The following is a 23394-nucleotide window of genomic DNA, read 5'->3' on the forward strand; positions in this document are numbered from 1 at the left end:
GCACAATGCTTTACACCCAGAACCATTACTACTGCTATTCATTTGGCCGAATTTATCGAGCACTTACTGTGTGTAGAGCACTGTACTGACGTGATGGGCCTTTTGCATCCCTAGTTCACTGATCAATTCCACATCATCAGAAAAGCCAACCCCAGTGTAAGTTACCACACAAAATTCCCAAAACTACCCTTCAGATTTTGGCTCTCATCTGTCTTGCCATTTCTGTTTCCCGAAAAACCCAAGATCCCTTTTTCCAAAATGGCAATTCAATTCTAAATAGTGGGGTGGTTCATTCTAAAGTGAATGCATTTTTCTTCCCCTTGGGACAATCACTAATACATCCAGTTCTACCAGAATACAGGTCTTCATTTGACACTTTGACTAGAAGTGATTTTAAGGAATTAGGGAAATTTTACTGGCAATGAAAAGCTGGTCGGATACAGCATTTAGTACAGTTCAAGCATTCTATGCAGTGCTCTGCATGCAGTATGCATTCAGTAAATTGCTAAAGGAAGTCAGGGCGGTGGAAGAAGTGAGGTGTGCCCATAGTTGGCCACTCAGTACTGTGACATGAGTTTCCTTAATATGAGTATTTATACTAACTCGGCTCTGACATTTTAGGGAAACTGGCCTAATACTGCTATTTATCAATCAATGGTATTTACTGAGGAGTCACTGTATGCAAAATACTATAAAAAGCACTTTGGAGAGTACATGTGTGACCTTGGGCAAGTCCTTTATTCTCTGGGCCTCTGTTTCCTCATCTGAAAAGAGGGATTACGATTGTGAACCCTATGTGGGAGAGGACAATATAACAATATAACAAATTTATTATTTATCTATTTATATTAATGTCTGTCTCCCCCCTAGACTGTAAGCTCGCTGTGGACAGCAATGTGTCTGTTTGTTGTCATACTGTACTCTCTCAAGCACTTAGTACAGTGCTTTGCACATAGTAAACACTCCATAAATATGATTGAACAGACATTTCCTGCCCACAATGATGCCAATGATAAGGAGTTTCTGTTTGATGCAGAGACCTATTTAAGGTTCTTGAGTTGGGGAGATATAGGCTGATTGTTTTGTTAGAAAAATGAGCCAGGCAGCAGAGTGAAGTATGAACTGGAGTGGGGGGAGAGAGGAGGCAGGGAGGTCAGAGAAGGCAGGGAGGTCAGAGAGGAGGCTGATGCAATAGTCAAGATGGGATATGATAAGTGCTTAGAACAGCACATGAGCAGTTTGGAAGGAGAGGAAAGAGTGGATTTTAGCAATGTGATGAAGCTAGAATGGACAGAATTTGGTGACAGGTTGACTACGTGGGTTGAATGACACAGAAATATCAAGGACAACACCAAGGTTAAGGGCTTGTTAGGGAGGAAAGCAGCATTGTCTTTAGTGAGTCCTATCTCTCTAGGAGACTTTTCTCAAAGACAAAAAATAGAGCGAAACCAAAGGAGAATTCAATCAAGCAGGCCTGCTTGTAAAACAAACAAACACTGGGAAGCATTGGTGCTTTGAATGAAATTAACTGGTCTGTACAGAAAGTACCCACATAAATACAGCTTATTCTGCGAACGTGTAACAAGCTGAAGCATTGGGTTTTTATATTTTAGTGGGGTAAGGGGTGAAAGGCAGGAAGAAGAAGTGGTGAGAGAAGGAATCAGAGGCAAATGTGTCAGGAAAGAAAGCTGCCAATAAAGGGGCCAGATAGGGTGGGGAGAGACTGACCAAGCCTTTCAGGACACGTCTCCTGTCCTTTAGTTACTCATCTCCTCGGCTTTCCATGCATAATGAGAAGTATTCTGTGATCCTGTGGAGTCTCTGAAGGATTTGGAGGTACAACAAGCAATAGTGGTTTGATAAGATCCACGGAGGATAAAGCTGAGACTTATGGAAAGTGACTTGATAAATGGAGCGGAATCTTGAATATCAGCTCAAATAAGAAATGCATGTGAGAGGCTGAGGGAAAAGGGACCCAAGAGGGCCTTTAACTAAAAACAGTTGGCTCATTCTGATTCTAATCTCCATGGATAACTTTCACCAATTAAAATAATTTTTATTAAAGAAAATGTAACAACATTACGGCTTCTGTAATTCATAAAACATTATTCACCGAAGTCATTTACTAGGAGAAAGAGAACCCATCAGAGGAAACGTTGCATTAATTTATAAGATCACAATCTCCCTTTCAGACCACCAGCTAAATTATCTTGAAAAGGCGAGGCTAGACCCAGACCACTGAAGCAGCTTGATCTAGTGGATAGAGCCCGGGAGCCAGAGAACCTGGGTTCTAACCTTGGCTCCGCCACTTCTCTGCTGGGTGTACTTGGGTAAGTCTCTTCACTTCTCTGGGCCCCAGTTACAGTTATCTGTAAAATGGGGATTAAGACTGTGAGCCTTACGTGGGACAGGGAAAGTGTCGAACCCAATTACCTTGTATCTGCCCCAGTGCTTTGCAAAGTGCCTGACACATAGTAAGAGCCTAACAAATATCACAGTTAATATTATTATCAGTAGTAGAATTACCTAGTCCTTTACCTACATCTAGTGGATGCTGTATTTTTTAGTTCTCCTCCTTTTCTGCCTTTTTCTTCAGCTCGTTTCCCGGGGTTCCTCCTTCCCCTGTGTCTCTATTAATTTGTCCCTTTCCTCTTACGCCTTATGATCAGCTTTAAAGCCCTCAATCAGCTCGCCCCATCCTACTTCGCTTCACTGATCCCTTACTACAGCCCAGCCTGAACACTTCTCTCTTCTAGCACCAGCTTACTGTGCCTCCATCTCATCTATCTCATTACGACTCCTTTCCCATGTCCTCCTTCTGGCCTGGTACCATCATTATTATTATTATTATCTCCTCCAAGAGGCCTGCCCCGATTAAACCCTCTTTTCCCCGGCTTATTCTCCCTTCCGCGTCGTCTCTGTACTTGGAACTGTGAGCTTTGAGCATTTGATAGTCGCCCCAAACTCAACCCCACACCACTTATGTGTATAATCTTTACATTCTGTTGCCCCAATTGTACATTCCAAGTGCTTAGTACAGTGCTCTGCACACACTAAGCGCCCAATAAATATGACTGAACTGAATGAATGAATAAATATTATAAATCATTTATTCATATTAACATCTGTCTCCCCCTCTAGACTGTAAGCTCATTACTGGCAGGGAACATGTCTACTAATTCTGTTATACTAAACTCTCCCCAGAACTTAGTACAGCACTTGGCACATAGGAAGCACTCAATAAATACCACTGATTGATTGATTGATTGTGCCCCACTTCTTGCTCTCCCCCTCGTACTTTCTGATAGTTCTCCTCACCCTCCTAGTTACTATGCTTTTCCTCCTCTGCCTTCCTTCGAAATTCTTTGGCCCTCTTGGTGACCCTCTCCTCTTCTATTGCTTTCTTCCCTCCCTCTGCCTGTTGGTCTTACCCCACGATTTCTCGTTCCCTTTTCTACTGGGGCTGTTGGAAACTTCTGTCGGCCATTCACCTGATTCAGTCCTCCCTATTTCCCTACTTTCTGGGTTCAGGACAGATGCTAAGAGCCCTTCCAGATACTGAGCGAGACTTTAAATACCCAGGAGTAGAAGATGTAGGAACATGCAGCTTTTGCACTCACATGAGATCACAGAGTGGGTCCCGGGGGGCTTGCTGCCTCTCTGCTCTTGATCTACTCTTTTGCCCTCCCCAAGCCCTCTGCAAACACTTCCCAGCTATGTGACTCGGGGGCCATGTCCAAGGTAGCCTGGGGGTGGAGGTGTACAGATTTCTACATATATACAAATACATCTGTCATTTATTTATAATAATGTCCGTCTCCCCTTTCTAGACTGTAAGCTTGCTGTGGGCAGGGAATGTGTTGGTTTATTTGTTGTATTGTGTTCTCCCAAGAACTTAGTACAGTGCTTTGCACATACTAAGTGCTCAATAACTACAACTGAATGACTGCATGAAAATAAAAATGTCAAACTTGAGAAAAATCGGCTGAAATTGCATTGCCAGGTATAAAACCAGAGGGGTGGCCAACCCAGACAGAGGTCCCAGGGCAGTTTTGACTGATCCTGCCTCCCCAAAGCTGGGAACAGATGGTATTTATTGAGCGCCTTAGGCCCAGCCTTGGTTGCCCTTTCCCCAGGCTTTCAATCAATGCTATTTACTGAGCGCTTACTGTGAGCAGAGCCCACGGCAGACAAGCGTCAGAGCCAGGACTAGAACTCAGGGTCTGAGCCCTTGTTCTGTCCTCCACTAGTCCATGCTACTTCTCAGAATCTTCTAACCCAAAACAAGAGGAATAGTCTCCCAGCATCCCAACCCACCTCACCCCCCAGCCTCACTCCCATAAGCTTGCAGGGGAGAAGGGGAGAGGAGAGAGAGAAAGAGATTGAGATTGGACTGAGCCTTGGAACCAACAGCACCTTGTAGAAGCTTGGCCTAGTGGATAGAACCCGGGCCTGAGAGACACAAGGACTTGGGTTCTAAACCCAGCTCTGCCACTTGTCTGCTGTGTGACTTTGGGCCAGTCACTTCACTGTGCCTCGTTTACCTCATCTGTAAAAAGGGGATAAAGACTGTGAGCTCCATGTGGGACATGGCCTTCGTCCAACCTTATTATCTGGTATCTATCCCAGAGCTTAGTACAGTGCCTGGCCTTAAGTAAGCACTTAAGAAATACCACAATTATTATTATTAATACTAATGAAAACAACAACACAAAAGTCATTAACCTCTGACCTGTGCTAGCCAGCCTCTTGAAATAATTGAATTTGTCCTGAAAGGATTATAGTATAGTTGCTTCTCCTGCTGATTGAAGCACTTTGATCTGTATTCTAGTCAAACTTTCATAAAGAAATAATCGGTGAATTTCTTATTGACTGAACCCAACACCCCTAAAGACCAGCCTAGGACCTCTTGCCTTTGAATTACTTACTACCTCTCATGTCTGACTGACAGTGATCCCACTCCCAGCCAGCGGAATTTTATAGTAAAGATCCTGCTAAAATCTAGCTATCCTCTTCCTTTTACACTATGTAGGCCATTCCAAGCCATATGCCCTTTGTACTACAAATAGAATTTATCCATTTAATTGAAGGCTTCCCTGCTGCTGAATGTAGTCAGCTACTGCAGTAGGGGTGAAACTTCACAGTCAATTGGTACAATACTGAGCCCTTTAATTTTCTCTGACTCCATTACAGAAAATAGCCTTTTGATAGCCACGCTTTATTGACACAGCACAAGAAGGGCTCTGCCCTCCCAACAGCTGCACTGTATTATAACTACTAGATCAGGCCTTCCCTGGGACTGGATCACCTGTGTGTTAAAATTCCTCTGCCTCCTCCACAACTCACATCACACAAATCTGTGTACGTGTCTGTCCTGCAAATATTTTGATGGGAAAATGGAAGACTTTTCCTTAAATATGGTACAGGAGTGGATCTCAACCTTGGGTGGAGGTTGTTTTGACTTTTCAGATTAATAAGAGGCGACATCTATGAATAGTCGAGGAAATTTTTTCAGTTCTTCAGAACTTGTCATATCTTTCCTCTTTCTTCAGACCATCTCTCTCTTTTTATGGTATCTGATAAGCACTTAGTATATGTGTCAGGCACTGTCCAAGTGCTGGGGTAGATTCCAGATAATGTTCTGTGCCTCAGATACCTCATCTGTAAAATGAGGATTAAGACTTTAAGCCCCATGTGGGACAGGGAGTCTGTCCAACCTGATAACCTTGTAACTATCCCAGTGCTAAGAACAGAGCTTGGCTCATAATAAGTGCTTAACAAATATGACTATTATTATTACTATTATTATTATTAGCAGGAAGCACCAACTAAGATATGAATATCTATGGACAAATCACAATAAAAAAGATCTACAGAATGAATCACAATTAGTATAATCGATCCCTGCCCTCAAGAAGTTTCCAATCTAGCAAAGAAAAAAAAATAAACCAAAAACAAACCAAAAAAATCAACTGATAAAAAGATTAATCCTTTGCTTAAAACAATGCAGGTTTTACACCCCATTCCCTTATGGGGATAGAGCTGGACAATGACCAGGTCTCAAGGCTCTGGCTCCTAACAAAGTCAAAGAAACTCTTGTGACTAGAGAGTGGCTTTTCACCCCCTTCATCCAGCCCTGGAGAATGTTTATTCTATAGCCAGAGGCAGAAGCTGACCTCCTGACACAAAGAACACTGATTAGACTGTGACTGTTCCCTCCCCCACACCTCATATATATATTGGTGGTTTCTTGCTTTTTTTAATTATTGATTTTTCCTAGAGGGCCTGTTCTCCTCTAGTTTTTTGGGGGTGGGTTGTTTATTGTTTTATGGCATTTAAGTGCATACTATGTGCCAGACACTGTACTAAGTACCCAGATAGATACCAGATAATCAAGTAGGACACAGTCCATGTCCCACATGGGGCTCATGGACTAATCCCCATTTTACAGATGAGGTAACCCAGGCACAGAGAAGTGAGTGACTCGCCTAAGGTCACGTAGCAGACAAGTAGCAGAGCTGCGAATAGAATCCAGGAACTGCTGATTCATTCACTAGTATTTATTGAGCGCTTACTATGTGCAGAGCACTGTACTAAGCGCTTGGAATGTACAAATCGGCAACAGATAGAGACAGTCCCTGCCCAGGGACAGGCTTCCAGGCCCTTGCTCCATCCACTCGTCCGTACCGCTTCTACAGCTTTTACTGTGAGTCTCCTATGGGCCAGGGATTATGTCTGAATTAATAATAATAATAATAATGGTATTCGTTAAGCGCTTACTATGGGCCAAGCACTGTTCTATGCGCTGGGGTAGATACAAGATAATCAGGTTGTCCCATGTGGGGCTCACAGTATTAATCCCCATTTTACAGATGAGGCACAGAGAAGTTAAGTGACTTGCCCAAAGTCACATGACTGATAAGTGGTAGAGCCGGGATTAGAGCTTAATATAACGTTTTGCACAAAGTGTTAAAGACATTTTGGAAAAATAGGTGGATGGGGCATAGGGAGGATGGGTAGGAAAGTACCCTAGGCTGCCTCTTCTCCCATTCCGCCCCCTAACCCATCCAGGCCTGCCCTCGCCTCCGGCTATACAACCAATCGGAGGGGGATTGGGTGGCAGGAGTAGCGGTGTCTCCGAGGGGACTCGGCACGGCTCAAGCTTTTTAACAAATAAGTCGGTTAGAAGAGAGAGAAATATAGAGAGGATAGTGCGGTAAGGAAGAAAATGCACAAGAATTGAAGAGTGCAGGAGCTGGAAAGCTTCTTTCCCTAGCAAATTTGCCAAAGCAGAAAACTGAGCCGAATCATATCAAGAGGGCAACACTCAAATAAATTGGACTGACAATCAAGACTAACCTTATAATAATAATAATAATAATGTTGGTATTTGTTAAGCGCTTACTATGTCCCAAGCTCTGTTCTAAGCGCTGGGGTAAATACAGGGTAATCAGGTTGTCCCAAGTGAGGCTCACAGACTTAATCCCCATTTTACATATGAGGTAACTGAGGCACGGAGAAGTTAAGTGATTTGCCCAAAGTCACACAGCTGACAGGTGGCGGAGCAGGGATTAGAACCCATGACCTCTGACTCCCAAGCCCGTGCTCTTTCCACTGAGCCACGTTCATATTGACTGTACACACTGATTGATCATTTTTCAAGGCATCACAAACACTGGCTTGCTTTTTTTCCCTCCAGGGGATTTCTCTTCTCCCCATCTGTGCAGTGTCTGGAGTTTCCTTGGGCAACTGCTCCAAAGCCTGCTCACATCTCATCAGAGAAACAGCATGGCTCAGTGGAAAGAGCCCGGGCTTAGGAGTCAGAGGTCGTGGGTTCTAATCCCGGTTCCACCGCCTGTCAGCTGTGTGACTTTGGGCAAATCACTTAACTTTTCTGGCCCTCAGTTACCTCATCTGTAAAAATGGGGATTAAAAAAAAAGTGTGCCCCATGTGGGACAATCTGATTACCCTGTAACCACCCCAGCGCTTAGAACAGTGCTCTGCAGATAGTAAGTGCTTAACAAATACCATAATTATTATTATTATCAGAGAAGCAGCGTGGCTCAGTGGAAAGAGCCCGGGCTTGGGAGTCAGAGGTCATGGGTTCGAATCCCAGCTCTGTCACTTGTCAGCTGTGTGACTGTGGGCAAGTCACTTAACTTCTCTGTGATTCAGTTACTTCATCTGTAAAATGGGGATTAACTGTGAGCCTCACGTGGGACGACCTGATTACCCTATATCTTCCCAAGCACTCAGAACAGTGCTCTGCACGTAGTAAGTGCTTAACAAATACCACAACATTATTATTATTATTCTCGGTGCCTCAGTGACCTCATCTGTAAAATGAGGATAAAGACTGTGAGCCTCACGTGGGACAACCTGATTACCCTGTATCTACCCCAGCGCTTAGAACGGTGCTCGGCACATAGTAAGAGCTTAACAAATACCAACATTATCATTATTATTATCTTTCTTTTACTCCAATATAGCATCCTGATCTGAAAACCAAGCATGGAGGGAGGAGAGGAGGCCAGTAATAATTTTGGTATTTGTTAAGTGCTTACTATGTGCAGAGCATCTCTCTAAGCACTGGGGGAGATACAGGGTCATCAGGTTGTCCCACGAGAGGCTCACAGTCTTCATCCCATGCTGCTTAGAGAAGCAGCGTGGCTCAGTGGAAAGAGCACGGGCTTGGGAGTCAGAGGTCATGAGCTCGACTCCCGGCTCTGCCACTTGTCAGCTGTGTGACTGTGGGCAAGTCACTTAACTTCTCTGGGCCTCAGTTCCCTCATCTGTAAAATGGGGATTAACTGTGAGCCTCACGTGGGACAACCTGATTACCCTGTATCTACCCCAGCGCTTAGAACAGCGCTCGGCACATAGTAAGCGCTTAACAAATACCAACATTATTATTATTATCCCCAGTAGGGTTCCTTAAAGGCAATGTGACTAAATGGACCGTGACCTCCGGAAGAAAGGAAGAGCCAGAGACTGTCGTTCGGTGTGGGAATTGGAGTTTGGGTGGCCACTGGCCCATCCTGGGCCTGAGCAGCAGAAAGGGCTGGGGTGGGAGCAGGGGTAGGAGGTTACCGCCACCTCGTGGCCAAACTGAGTCGCCTCACCAGGATTCCCCTCGGGATCCGCTTCCCACAAACTTGGAATTGCACACCGGCCTCAGGATAATACAGCTGGGAATACTAGAAACTTCTCTCGGGGAGAAAAACAAAGCAAGCCTTGGTCCAGGGGTGGGTCCCTATCCAGAGAGTGAGCAGCAGCATGACCTGGTGGGGAAGAGCACAGGCCTGGAAGTCAGAGGACCTGGGTTCTAAAATCCTCACTCGGTCAATTAATAATAGTAATACTAATAATAACAATGATGGCATTTGTTAAGCGCTTACTATGTGCCAAGCACTGTTCTATGCGCCGGGGGGAATACAAGGTGATCAGGTGTCCCACGTGGGGCTCCCCCTTTAACAGATGAGGTAACTGAGGCACAGAGAAGTTAAGTGACTTACCCAAAGTCACCCAGCTGACAAGTGGCAGAGCTAGGATTAGAAGCCATGACCTCTGACTCCCAAGCCCGTGCTCTTTCCATTGAGCCACGCTGCTTATAATGTTGGTATTTGTTAAGTGCTTACTATGTGCCATAAGCGCTGGGGGAGAGACAAGGTAATCAGGTTGTCCCACAAAGGGCTCACAGTCTCCATCCCCATTATACAGATGAGGTAACTGTGGCCCAGAGAAGTGAAGTGACTTGCCCAAGATCACACAGCTGACAAGTGACGGAGCAGGAATTAGAACCCATGACCACTGACTCTCAAGCTCGGGCCCTTTCCACTGAGCCATGCTGCTTCTCCAATTGCTTGCCAATTGCTGGCCGATTGCTTGCTGTGTGACCTTGAACAAGTCAGTTAACTTACCTGTGCCTCAGCTTCCTCGCCTGTAAAATGGGGATTAAACCTTACTCCCTCCTACTTAGACTGTGAGCCCCATGTAGGACAGGGACTGTGTACAACCTGATAAACTTGTACTTACTCCAGGCACTCATTCATTCAATTGTATTTATCGAGCGCTCACTGTGTGCAAAGCACTGTACTAAGCGCTTTCCTTGGAACAGTGCTGCTTGACAAGTTAAAAGTGCTTAAGAAATATTATCACCATCAGCAGCATCATCACCCTGGGAAAAAAGAGACCCAAAGAAAAATGCCGTAGGAAGAAGTCATCTTCTGGGGCAAGTCTACAGCGGAAGCAGTGTGGCCTAGTGGAAAGAGCACAGGCCTGGGAATCAGAGGACCTGGATTCTAATCTCAGCCCTGCCACCTGTCCGCTGGGTAACTTTAGAAAAGTCACTTAACTACAGTTACCCATCTGTAAAATGGGGATTTTAAGACTGTGAGCCCCATGCGCGACATAGACTGTGTCCTACTTCATTATCTTCTATCTACCCCTTAGTACAGTGTCTGGCACATAGTAAGCGATTAAACAAATACCTAAAAAAGAAAAGGCAGCAAGAGCTGTGCAAAGCCCTGGTAAAAACTCCCTGGCCAGCAGCGTAGCTCAGTGGAAAGAGCACGGGCTTGGGAGTCAGAGGTCATGGGTTCGAATCCCGTCTCCACCACTTGTCAGCTGTGTGACTATAGGCAAGTCACTTAACTTCTCTGTGTCTCAGTTCCCTCATCTGTAAAATGGGGATTAAGACTGTGAGCCCCACGTGGGACAACCTGATGACCCTGCATCTACCCCCCGCGCTTAGAACAGGGCTCCGCACATAGTAAGCGCTTAACGAATACCAACATTATTATTTTCCAGACTGAACAGAATACTAATAAAATGCTGAGTTCCCTCATTTGTAAATTGGAGAATAAATATTGTTCCTGCTGACTCTGTTGTTTTGTCCTCTCCCGTGTACTTAGTATAGTGCTCTGCACTATATGATGATGATGAGTTCCTGGATCATCAACTATCCACAAAGAAGAGCTGAAGGATGCCTAGAGAAGCAACATGGTCTAGGGTATAGAGTACAAGCCTGGTGGTCAGTAGAATCTGGGTTCTAATCCTGGGTCTGCCACTTCTCTGCTCTGTGACCTTAGGCAAGTCAGTTTACTTCTCTGTGCCTCAGTTACCTCATCTGTAAAATGGGTATTAAGATGGTGAGCCCCTTGTGGGACATGGACTGTGCCCAAACTCATTAATTCATATTCCAGTGCTCGATATAGTGCCTGGCACATAGTAATCGCTCAACAATTGCAAAAACACCAAGAAAAAAGACTGTATTGTTTTGTTGGGATCTTTCTTATCGTATAGAGTGGACGACCGGACAGTCCAGCAAGACTCGGTGAACACTGCCTATGTGATTAGTATCAAGCATTCCATCCAGTGGGAGTTTAATCTGACTACAACTACTTAGATCTGCGTATGGGTGTGTCCACTGGGAATTCTCCCAAAGCTTGTCATATCTCAGGGTTCTAAGTGGAAGATATGAGCTAAGAAAAGAGCCCACCTCCACGGTAGTTGCCACGGCCCCTTCTGGCTGAAGATAAGGGTGGAAAATAGGTTACACAAAGTGTTAAGTTTTGGATTGATATTGGAGTTCAATAGTCCCGTTAGGCAACATTGTCGCAGCCCTGCTATATATGTTATAGGTAGCTGTCATGGTGGGTCCATTGAGCAATAATAATGTTGGTATTTGTTAAGCGCTTACTATGTGCAGAGCTGTGTTCTAAGCGCTGGGGTAGATACAGGGTAATCAGGTTGTCCCAAGTGAGGCTCACAGTTTATCCCCATTTTACAGATGAGGTAACTGAGGCACAGAGAAGTTAAGTGACTTGCCCAAAGTCACATAGCTGATAAGTGGCAGAGCCGGGAGTCGAACTCATGACCTCTGACTCCGAAGCCCAGGCTCTTTCCACTGAGCCACGCTGAGTACAACTAATAACAATAATAATAATAAAATTGATAATTATGGTACTTGTTAAGTGCTTACTATGTGCCAAGCACTGTTCTAATAATAATAATAATGTTGGTATTTGTTAAGCGCTTCCTATGTGCCGAGCACTGTTCTAAGCGCTGGGGTAGACACAGGGGGAATCAGGTTGTCCCACGTGGGGCTCACAGTCTTAATCCCCATTTTACAGATGAGGGAACTGAGGCACAGAGAAGTTAAGTGACTTGCCCAAAGTCACACAGCTGACAAGTGGCCGAGCCGGGATTTGAACCCATGACCTCTGACTCCAAAGCCCATGCTTTTTCCACTGAGCCACGCTGCTTCTCTAAGCACTGGGGTAGACACAAGGTAATCAGGTTGTCCCCCACGGGGCTCCCGGTCTCCATTCCCACGTACAGATGAGGTAACAGGCACAGGAAAATTAAGTGACTTGCCCAAGGTGACACAGCAGACGAGTGGTGGATTCAGCCTTCCTCGGTCTTACGAGGCCATACTCCTTCCACTAAGCCGATATGGTGAGACCCAGTGAGTACCTTCAAATTACTGACTTTTAAAATCTGGAAAAATCTAAAGGTATGGAAGAAAAGAAGGATGCTCAATAATCGTGGCATTTTAAGCACTTATCATGTGTCAAACAATCAAATCAATCATATTTACTGAGCATTTGATGTGAAGAGAATGGTACAAAGCTTCTAGGAGAGTCCTGATTAAATAGATACAATTTCTACCCTTAAGGAACTCACATTCTAGCACTGTGCTAGATATAATACAATCAGATCCTTCCCCAGGAAGCAGAATTAAAGAAAGTGGATATTCCCTCTAAGAATTTATTGATTCTCACTCTAGCCCCACCAGAATCTCATCTGAAGCCAATATTTCCCCCATCCGAGTGTGTTAACATCAAGCTGTAATTGAACAGATGAATTCAACCCTACAAATGATCGTCCTAGTTACCAAAATAAAAACACACCCCAAAATAGGAAGTTTCAAACAGGAACTTAATTCTTCGGCTCGCCCTGGCCTGTTCTTTCTAATTCAGTACATTTAAAAAGGCTTGTTTTTTCATAACTGGATTCTAGGTCATTATTTTTGCCCACAAAAAATAAAGGTTCATGTTTTTAAAATAATTACGATCGACTGAAATCAAATTATCAAATTTCAAAGTTCTTTTCCCCTCAAAAAACACCTTTTAATGTAAGTCCTTCAATGACGGTCTCATCTCATCTCACGGCTTTATTAGGAGAACATTCGAAGTCCCTCACTTTCTGTTTAATCAGAACTATAATTTCTTCAGGTTATTTTAAGACCCAGTTATCGCTAGAGCAGGAAATTCGATTTTATTCTAAGCTCCAGACACGTCGATGCGACAAAGATGAGTGCCAGAAGCATAGGTTAGATCCTACATCAAGTCCCTTGCTCGAAACTGAACAAGAGTTTCAAGATACCTTTATGGTTGCCTGGTCTCCAAAGGACTGTCCAAAATATTCCAGGCAGTACAGCTGATATTTTGGGCGAGTCTACTTTACAAATCTCTACTATACACCAGGAAAGTCTAAGCTAGAGATAGTGTGGCTTTTCATCTTTTTTTTAATTTGAACAAAAAAAAATGGAAAGAAGGCACGCAGATAGCTAAGGGGGTCAGAAGCATTTAATAAAAGACTGAACCGAAAGCTCAAACAACATAAACCAAGTTCATTTTAGTTTCCTGAATTTTTTTAGTTTATCAGAATAACGAGTCCTCCATAAGAAGGTTATGATGATCTTTAGCTACTTAACTGTACTGTAAATGGTGAGATTATTAGAGTGGGGAAGAACGGCAAAACAGGTAACCTCATCCTTGTGCACCATCTTTAATCGAAAGGCACGTGTAAACACAAAACTTCACAAAAGTGCACAGGGTAAAACAGGGTGGAGTAGAATGAAATTGAAAAGAAATGTATTTTTTTATACAGCAAGCCATAAGGTGATCATCAAGATGGTGGAAAACAACAACAAAAAAACCTCTCCAAATCCAAAATACTACTTTGCTAAAAATACTCTGAATTTGATGCATTCATTTTTTTCCACATCAATTATTACATAAAACGTTTAGACAGGCACTTTAACCTTGACAACATCTTTTATGCTAAAATACCCATATAAATCACAATAGGAAAACAGAGTCTATTGTAGAACTAAAATTGTAGCTTATGTCTTATCTTGAAAATTTTTTCCCCTAATTTAAAGCAACAGATATGGGGGAATGTATTCATTTTTAAGTTTTAGGGTAAAACAATAACATTTTAATTTAGAAGAAATAAATTTGTTGGAAGCACCATGTCTTAGTGGACAGAGCATGGGATTGGGAGTCAGGAGGTCCTGGGTTCTAATCCCTGCTCCATCATATGTCTGCTGTGTGACCATGGGAAAGTCACTTAACTTCTCTGGGCCTCAGTTACTTGATTTGTAAAATGGGGATTAAGAGTGTGGACCCCATGTTGGACAGGGACTGTGTTCAATTGGATTTTAGTCTTTTTAGACTGTCTTTTAGACTGTGAGCCTGTTGTTGGGCAGGGATTGTCTCTGTTGCCAAATTGTACATTCCAAGTACCAAAATTATTACAGTGCTCTGCACACATTAAGTGCTCAATAAATATGACTGAATGAATGAATTGGATTCATTTGTAACTACCCCAGCGCTCAGAACATTGCTCGGCCCATATTAAGTGCTTAACAAGTACCCTAATTATTATTACTTCATTGTGTTGATGAGAGAGTAGAGAGGCAAATAGTTTGTAGACAACCAGAGGATAAGAATTGCATCTTTTAATTCTATTTTACTCTCCCAGGGACTCAGAACTATGTTCTGCTCACAGCAGACACATTAAACTCTACAAGCTGGTGGAGAGTAAAGCTAGCTAATGAAAGAAAGAAGTTCTCACTCCCGTCTAGCCCGTAAACTCAATGTGGGCATGGAACGTGTCCGCTAACTCCACTGTATTGGACTTTCCCAAGTACTTAGTTCTGCCCTTGGTAAGCGCTCAGTTGATGATGATAACAGTTGGGGAAGTGATGTATTTTCCTTAGGAAGGTACGTATAAGGGGATGGACATGTATACTAGGTAAAGAGGATGAAGAGATTTTCTAGAACCCAACCTCTCTGGTATCTGAAAGTCTGACCTCCCGCTTCACTGCAGTGATGGGGAACAACAGGGAAAATGTCAGCTGGTCTATCACCTCATTGACGATTGTTTCAACTAAAGAACCGCTTAGGCCACTCAGGAAAGTGGACTGACAGAGCAGGAATCCTGAAAATAGTGGGCGAAGGTGGGTGGTGAAGATGGTGGTAGCTAACAAAATGGCGACCCTTCCCTGACTAAGTTCTCCTTTCCTTTTTTCCACTCCCTTCTGCAACACTTATGGCCTTATCTGTAATTTCTATTAATGTCTCTTTCCCCCTCTAGTCTGTAAGTTCATTATGGGTAGGAAATGTGTCTGATTACTGTTATATTGTACCTCCCCTAGCATTTTCTACACTGCTGTGGACACAATAAGTGCTCAATAAATGCAACTGAATAAACGAATACCCTGTCCATGGCTCTACTGCAGAGCTTGGCTACTATGCTGCAGCTACTTGGGGCATATTTGTGTTTTATGTGTGAGATTGTGTGCACAGGGAAATGTGTTGCAGCCTTGCCCTCCTCCTCTTTGCTCACGATAGGTCCATGCACCAGTGGGAATACGTCTGGTTGAGACAAGTGATTGGAATGAGACCGCACGATAATAACTGTGGTTTTTGTTAAGCTCCTAAAATGCCCCAAGGCACTGGCCTAACTGCTGAGATGGACACAAGCAAATCAGGTTGGACACAGTCCCTTTCCCACGTGGGGTTCACAGACTCAATCCCCATTCTACAGATGAGGGACCTGACGCACGGAGAAGTGATGTGATTTGCCCAAGTCCACGCAGCAGGCAAAGGTAGAGCTGAGATCAGAATCCATGACCTTCTGACTCTCAGGATCGTGCTCTATCCACTATGCCATACTGCTTCCCCCACCACAAGCCACCAGCACTATTCAATCGATTCCTTCCTGTGGATTCCCTGTCTGGAAGTCTTTATGACTGGACTGAGGCTCATCCATTGTGTGCGATGAGACAGTCCAGAGCAGGTGAGGGCTATTAGTTGTAGGCATATTTTGGAAGAGGTTAAGGGATGACCTCCCTTCTCAGGATCGTATCTGGAGAGTTTCCAGTACTCTACCAGCCTCAGCTATGGGAGGAAGAATCAAGCAGAGACATACACATTCCATTCCTAGCTTGTCCAGTGGCTAGCGAGTGAAAAGCAATCTGCTACAAGTCAGAACTCACCTGTGCTGGGCAGCAGCAGCATGGGAGAGAGTTGAGCATGGAGATTCAATTTTACTGCATGAAAGAAGGCAGTGCTAAACCATTTGGGTATCTCTACCAAGAAAACTCTACAGATACCATACCAGAACCATTGAAGATGAAGGTACAGCCTTCTGGGAGAGCTGTGTCCATGGAGTTGCTATGGTTTGGAGACAACTTGATAGCATAAAACAAAATAAGAAGGGATGACCCTCCAACACGCAGAACAAAACAGGGAAAGATATTTGTCTTTCTGGAGGCGTAAATGCTTCGACCCAAAGCACTCCTGTATGCCATTTCTATGGTCAAGAATATAGTCAAAGTTGATTCATCAGTGCTGGGCAGCGGCAGCAAGGGAGAGTCAAAGGTGGATGACCAAGTGATCAAAGTGTTGGTCAAATACAACAGCGGAGACTTAAGTTTTTACTGCACAGAAGAAGGCAATTGGAAACCAATTCTGTATCTTTGCCAAGAACACTATGGAAAGAGATCCACAGAGTCTCTAAGGAATGACTTGACAGCATCTAAGAAGATACTCAGTAACCACCAACCTGGGGAGGTGGAAGGGATCGGGGAGGTAGGGAGAGGGTGTGAGGGTGAAGAGGAGACTTCTATTAAAGAGCTAGGTAGAGTCACCATAGTGGAAGGAGTTGACAGTGGCAGCCTGAATGTGGCCCTCAGGCAGAGCTGGATTATTATTACTATCATTAACAATGGTATTTATCGAGCACTTACTACACGTCAAGCACTGGCTAAGCACTGGGACACAGACCAATCATGTCGGATGCAGTTCCTTTCTCAGGTGGGGCACCCATTTCTCAGCCAGAAGTCGGTCACATGACCATTCTACAGGTGGTCATTCCTCCTCATAGAAATTATTCAGAATTTCCAAGGCAATGCAATGGTACTTAAAAATTCCCACTACTTGACAGGTTCCAAAATGTGGATTCCTTTTAAAGTAGAGATGAATTTTGTGTAATGTTCTCAAAAGAGGTAATGGAGGAATAGATTTCAATTATTAATTCTTACAATAGATAATTACACTACTGATATGACATAATTAAAATATGCTTCACTTCCCAATGAGGAATGCTTTCAGCTGCCATCCGAACTGAACTTGGATTGCTGACTCAGTGACACGGTTCTGACCCTCCAGATAGGAAAGATCTGGGTCAGTGCAACCCTAGACCGGGTTGTGATGTCACTCAAACCATCTGTCTGAGTTTGTCTTGTACTCAGCAACAAGATAGGTGCTTGAAGTTTTCTATACGCGATGGGAGTGTGATGTGCTACCTCTGTATATATAGCATTATGGTTCTTTCCTAACGAATTTATCCAGCTCTTGAGGCAAAGACGACTACTGTTATTACTATTATTATTATGATATTTGTCAAGCACTAGGGTAGATACAAGATAATCAGGTCGGACACAGTCCCTGTCCCATATAGGGCTCATGGTCTAATACAAGGGAGAAGGATTTAATCTCTACTTTACGGATGAGGAGACTGAGACACAGAGAAATTAAGCGATTTGCCCACGGTCAAACAGTAGGCAAGTGGCAGAGCCAGAGTTAGAACCCAGATCCTCTGACTCCCAGGCCCGTCCTCTTTCCACTAGGACACACTGCTTCCCTACTAGTCTATTAAAGTGCCTAAGAAGCCCCAGTTGGAGCATATTCTGATCTGCTGCTGACTCTGGACAGAAGCTTCAGCAGATGGTGGTATTTTTTTTTCCCCACCCATCTACACGTCACACCTACGTTAATAATGCCAGTGGTGTTGTCTGGAAAGTGACTTTAGTGACACTAGTATTCTTAATTGACATCTCCCATCAGCCCCCAAATCTTGGAAGGCTTCCTAATAGCTGTAAATATTAAAGGCATAAAATAAAGAGCTGGAGAAGCCTGATGTTCTGGTCTTGGGAAACCAGTCAATACCACATCAAATATTTGCAAAATTACATGAAGCTGATAATTCACAAGTAGTGGCAGGTAGCATCAGAGTTGTGCAGAGCACAGAGATGAAATTATTCCCTAAATTATATGACGCTGGAATCTTTCCATGAAATAAAGCCTATTCCTCTAAAATTCAATACTATTTAAGGACCCACCTGAGTTTGCTGCTGAACCACCAAGATGATCTGATATGCTGTCTTGCCTTTAAAAAGAGTTCAATCGAGAGTGCCCTATCACTAATGGCAAATAGGGTGATTGTTTCCTCATTTGTACAGAGGAAAAATGAAGAGGAAAAATGTGAATGCTACTGATACCAGTCAACTTGTTTTGTTGCCTGTCTCCCCACTTCTAGACTGTGAGCCCGTTGTTGGGTAGGGATTGTCTCTATTTGTTGCTGAATTGTGCTTTCCAATTAAGTGCTCAATAAATATGATTGAATGAATGAATGAACATTGAGGTACTGCTGCATCTTTGTGTGGGAGCCACTTACGGTTTGCTTTTTGCAGAGCTTCTCAGACAGTATCCAGAGATTGGTCTCCTGAGGAGTCTCCCTAGTTAAAGCTCAGTACATTGCCTGGTACATGCTAAGTGTTTAATAAATACCGTCATTATCATTATTAATAATGATAAAGCCTGGGTGAAATCACCACCACAGCATTGTTTATTATATATTAATTCATACATGGTACCTATAGAAGATTTGAAGTCTCCACATCTGCTGCTGCCTGCAAAAAAAACCAAACCCCAAAAAACTACACACATATTTTATAGGTATTAGAGAAAGTTGATTCCAACAAGCTCTCTGGTTTTTACCATCATTATCAAATCTGTTAAAAATGGTATTTGTTAAGCATGATATGATAATGATGGTAAAAACCAGAGAGCTTGTTTGGTACACTTAATTACTACAATTATAGAAGAGAGGATCTGAGGGACACCAAAGAACTGTAGTTGCTAGTACCCATCCATTCTGATTATCTTGTATCTACCCTAATGATAATAATTAATAATAATAATTGTGGCATTTAAGCACTTACTATGTGCCAAGCACCGTGCTAAGTGCCGGGGTAGATATACTATCATCTGATCAGATGCACACTGAATGGAAGGAGAAGGAGAAGAAGAAGCTAAGAAGCCCTTTTGAGGCTGCTTCTCTTTGACTACATTATTCCAAGTGCTGTTTGAAATAAGCACTTAATTAATTCCCTCCCCTCCATCTACAATTTTTTCTCATGTTAGCCTCCTGCTCCTCCTCAGGCTAGTTCTGCTTATAATTATTAGGCACAAAAAAAACTATTTCTCCCCCCACCTCCTGCAAAAAAAAAAGGTTGGGACAGTTAAGAAGTAAACATGGTATATTTCAAAGATGTGGAAGTTAAAAGTTAGTATTGGGAAGTAAAAGCCCATCTTTTAAATGAATATGGGGAATTGCCTATAACCTTAAAACCATTTTAGGTCTCTTACACTCTTCTAGTTAAACCAAGGCAGGTTCTAGTCTTATATCCTCCAAATTCTAGACTATTAATCCTTTCCCCCCCACCCCCACCTGTAAGTTGTTGGGTTTTTTTCTGTTGTTGTTTTTTAATAGTATTTAAGCACTTACTATGTGCCAGGTGTTGTACTAAGTGCTGGGGTAGAGAAAAGCTAATCAGGTTGAACTCAGTCCACGTCACACATGGGGGTCACAGTTTCAATCCTCATTTTACACTTGAGGAAACTGAGGCACAGAAATTAACTGGCCCTAAATCACACAGCAGACAGATGGTAGAATTAGGAATTGAACCTAGGTCACTGTGACTCTCAGACCTGTGCTCTTTCCATTAGGCAACACTGTCTCTCATTGTGGGCAGGGACCATGCCTACCAACTCTGTTAGACTGTACTTTTGCAAGCACTTAATGCATTGCTCTGCACACAATAAGTGCTCAGTAAATACAATTGATTCGAGTCCAGTAGGAAATGACAGGAAAAATAGATATCAAATCACTTTGGCCACCATACCTAGAAGTGCTACAATTTCAAAAATATCTATTTGCGTTTCATAAAAGGAAATTACTTTAGTCATTTTTCAAAGCACGACCTGGAACTGACCTAAATCCTTTCAACAGTTGCTCTGTAGTGGCTTGGCTAAGGCCGCTTCACCAGTAGAGATCCAGTTACAGTGATTTATATTTGATACTGAGCACATTTTTTTAGTGGTTTTACCTCCATTCTGATCAGTGTCAAGCACTTAAAAAACAACTTCAGTTTAACTCTGCACATCGATTTTTATTTCTATTACAACCTCACAGATGTTGGCAACATGATTTACCTGAATGAAACCAGCGTGGCTAGTGGAAAGAGAATAGAACTGGAATTCAGGGGACCTGGATGTTCATTCCACCTCCACCAACTGACTTCTGTGCAACATTGGGAAATTACTTAACCACTCTGGGCTGCAGTTACTTTGCTTGTAAAATAGGGATTAGATACTTGTTCTCCCTCCTTTTTAGTGTGTGAGCTCTATTTGGGACAGGCACTTTAGTGCTTAGTATATTGCTTGGTGTATAGTGAACCCTTAACAAGTACCACAATTATCAGGTCGCATCTTTCCAACTTTAAATAATCAAGAAAAATGGCCACCGAAGTGAAGAAAGGGATAAAAACTATTTTAATATTTCCTCATACTTAGTCAATGCCATTGGAAAAAAGGAGAGTGAAGTAGTGATATATCAAATTGATGCAGAAGGCCAAATAATAATGATGGCGGCATTTGTTAAGCGTTGACTATGTGTGAAGCACTGTTCTAAGCCCTGGGGTTGATACAAGGTAACCAGATTGTCTCACATGGGGCTCACAGTCTTAATCCCCATTTTACAGATGAGGTAATTGAGGCACAGAGAAGTTAAGTGATTTGCCCAAGTCACACAGAATTAAGTGGTGGATCCGGGATTAGAATCCACAACCTCTGACTCCCAAGCTCGTGCTCTTTCCCCTAAGCCACGCTACTTTTCTCCTTTTCTCAGTGGTTTAACTATGTCCCACAATTCATGCAGATTTTAAGTGCTGGGGTAGATTAACTGAGTCTTTATGCGCTGCTATATTTTGTAAGCTGATTTACATTTCAAACATAAGAATAATCTTACATTGCAATGCCAAAAATATCCACTTGCATCATCTAAATCCTTGACTATCAATGTTTAATCTATTTTTTCAATTACCTCTCTGGATAGTCTACTTCATTACCCAAATGTCTTTTTTTTTTTTTATAAATGGAGTTTGTTAAGTGCTTATTATGTGCCCGGAACTGTACAACGCTATAGGCTCATAATCTTAAATTTCCATTTTAATGATGAGGTAACTGAGGCACAAAGAAGTGAAGTGACTTGCACAAGGTCACACAGCAGACAAGTGGCAGAGCTGGGAATAGAAGCCAGTTTCTCTGTCTCTCAAACCCATGGTCCTTCCACTAGACCACACTGCTTCTCATTTCCTTATGCTGTGTCCCAAATTTTTCTTCTCCAGTTTTAAGCCAATGTTTTATTTTTATTCCATATTCCAGAATGAAAAATTCCCTGTCTTCCTTTGTATTTTTACCACCTTTAAGTTCTTTATAAATCAAACCTGCTTGCTATTTAAGGACTCACCCTTCAACACCTTATGTATTTCTTCACATAGCACTCCCAATGTTTATCTCAGTACCCTTCCTCTTTTCCTAGATCCCATCTATAGTGAACAACCCAAAAGTCCAGGCAGCAGTATAGCAGGGGAAGAAACATTATTTCCCTTTTCAATTTACATTTCATCCCTAAAAATGAATAGTCAAAATAGCACCAGGTTTTCGTTATCGCACTATACTCAGAGTTCATATTTAGTTTTCTATTTCCTTTCGTCCCAGACCTCTCTTTGACTTTCGACTTTAAAGATAGCAGTCCCCGATTTGTATATGTGGTATTTATTTCCTCTCCCTGGTTGCGTGACTTTACATTCACTTGTTTGGAATCTCATCTTGATATTTCTAGCTCAGAGTCATAATCTCCCCATGTTAGTTTGCAATTTGAAGTTATGTATGTTAAATATGTCAAATATGTTTGCTGAGACTCCTGAGTTTGTTGTGCCCAACACATTTTCATCGCTACATTCTTTGGTGCAAAATTCATTTCTTGAGCTTAATGCAATTTGATGTGCAAAATAAGGGAAGGGAATCTGATCATTTTAGCATGATTTTTTAATATTTAAAATATTTGTGTTGAGAAGCAATATGGAAACATTTGGAAAGACCATGGAATGGCAAATGTTTATTTGTATTCATTATTTGTTATCCTATTCATTTTGTTAATGAGGTATATATCTCCATGATTCTATTTATCTTGATGATGTGGTCTTGTTTTGTTCTGTTTTGCTTAGCTGTCTGTCTCCCCCGTTTAGATTGTGAGCCCATTATTGGGAAGGAATTGTCTCTATCTGTTGCCAAATTGTACATTCCAAGTGCTTAGTACAGTGCTCGGCACATAGTAAGCGCTCAATGAATACTATTGAATGAATGAATGGATTTCTAGGTTGATGGAGAAAAGACTGCAAATGCTATCTTAACCACAAGAAGAATTCCTGATAAATGGACTGCAGGTATCAAGATATCAAATCTGGGCCACTCAGTAAAGGACTGTTCTGTTGCCTTCAACAAGTGGATTTTGATAGATTCATGGGAAAGAAGTGTACCTACACACACACATACACATACACACACACATACACACACACACGTATATATATATATATATATATATATATATATATATATATATATATATATAAAACGTCTATATATATATATGTATATTCACATAATGTTGTGGAATATGGGCTTTTCCCTTCCTCTACCAAGAATTCCCCATGGATCCATTTACCCCCTTCTCCTAGGACTTGGAGAAGATTGTTATTCCAAGAAAACGGTGCCTGACACTGTGGTTAGAGTAGTCAACGTTATGTGCATGCGACAAAGGGAGAGACTACCAGTTTCAGCCACACGGATTTAAAAATAAAAAAAAAATAAAAACTCAACATGAGAAGTGGCATCTTTGGTTCCAAAGGAAGGATTATACTTAGATATATGTGCATAAATATATGTATACAAATATGGCAATGAGACTTG

The 23394-nt window shown here is 42.5% G+C and overlaps 1 protein-coding gene and 1 non-coding gene across 7 annotated transcripts in view; one reads left to right on the plus strand and one right to left on the minus strand.

The window, feature by feature from the left end:
• The window catches only part of HDAC9 (histone deacetylase 9), a 170412-nt gene that overhangs the window by 114933 nt on the left and 32085 nt on the right, over positions 1–23394 (minus strand). The window lies entirely within an intron of this gene.
• On the plus strand, positions 16145–16282 carry LOC114813938. Its single transcript, XR_003761682.1, has one exon. It is a non-coding gene; the product is annotated as a small nucleolar RNA SNORA7 (small nucleolar RNA).

Source organism: Ornithorhynchus anatinus, chromosome 8, assembly GCF_004115215.2.
Source record: "Ornithorhynchus anatinus isolate Pmale09 chromosome 8, mOrnAna1.pri.v4, whole genome shotgun sequence".
Classification (NCBI taxonomy): domain Eukaryota; kingdom Metazoa; phylum Chordata; class Mammalia; order Monotremata; family Ornithorhynchidae; genus Ornithorhynchus; species Ornithorhynchus anatinus.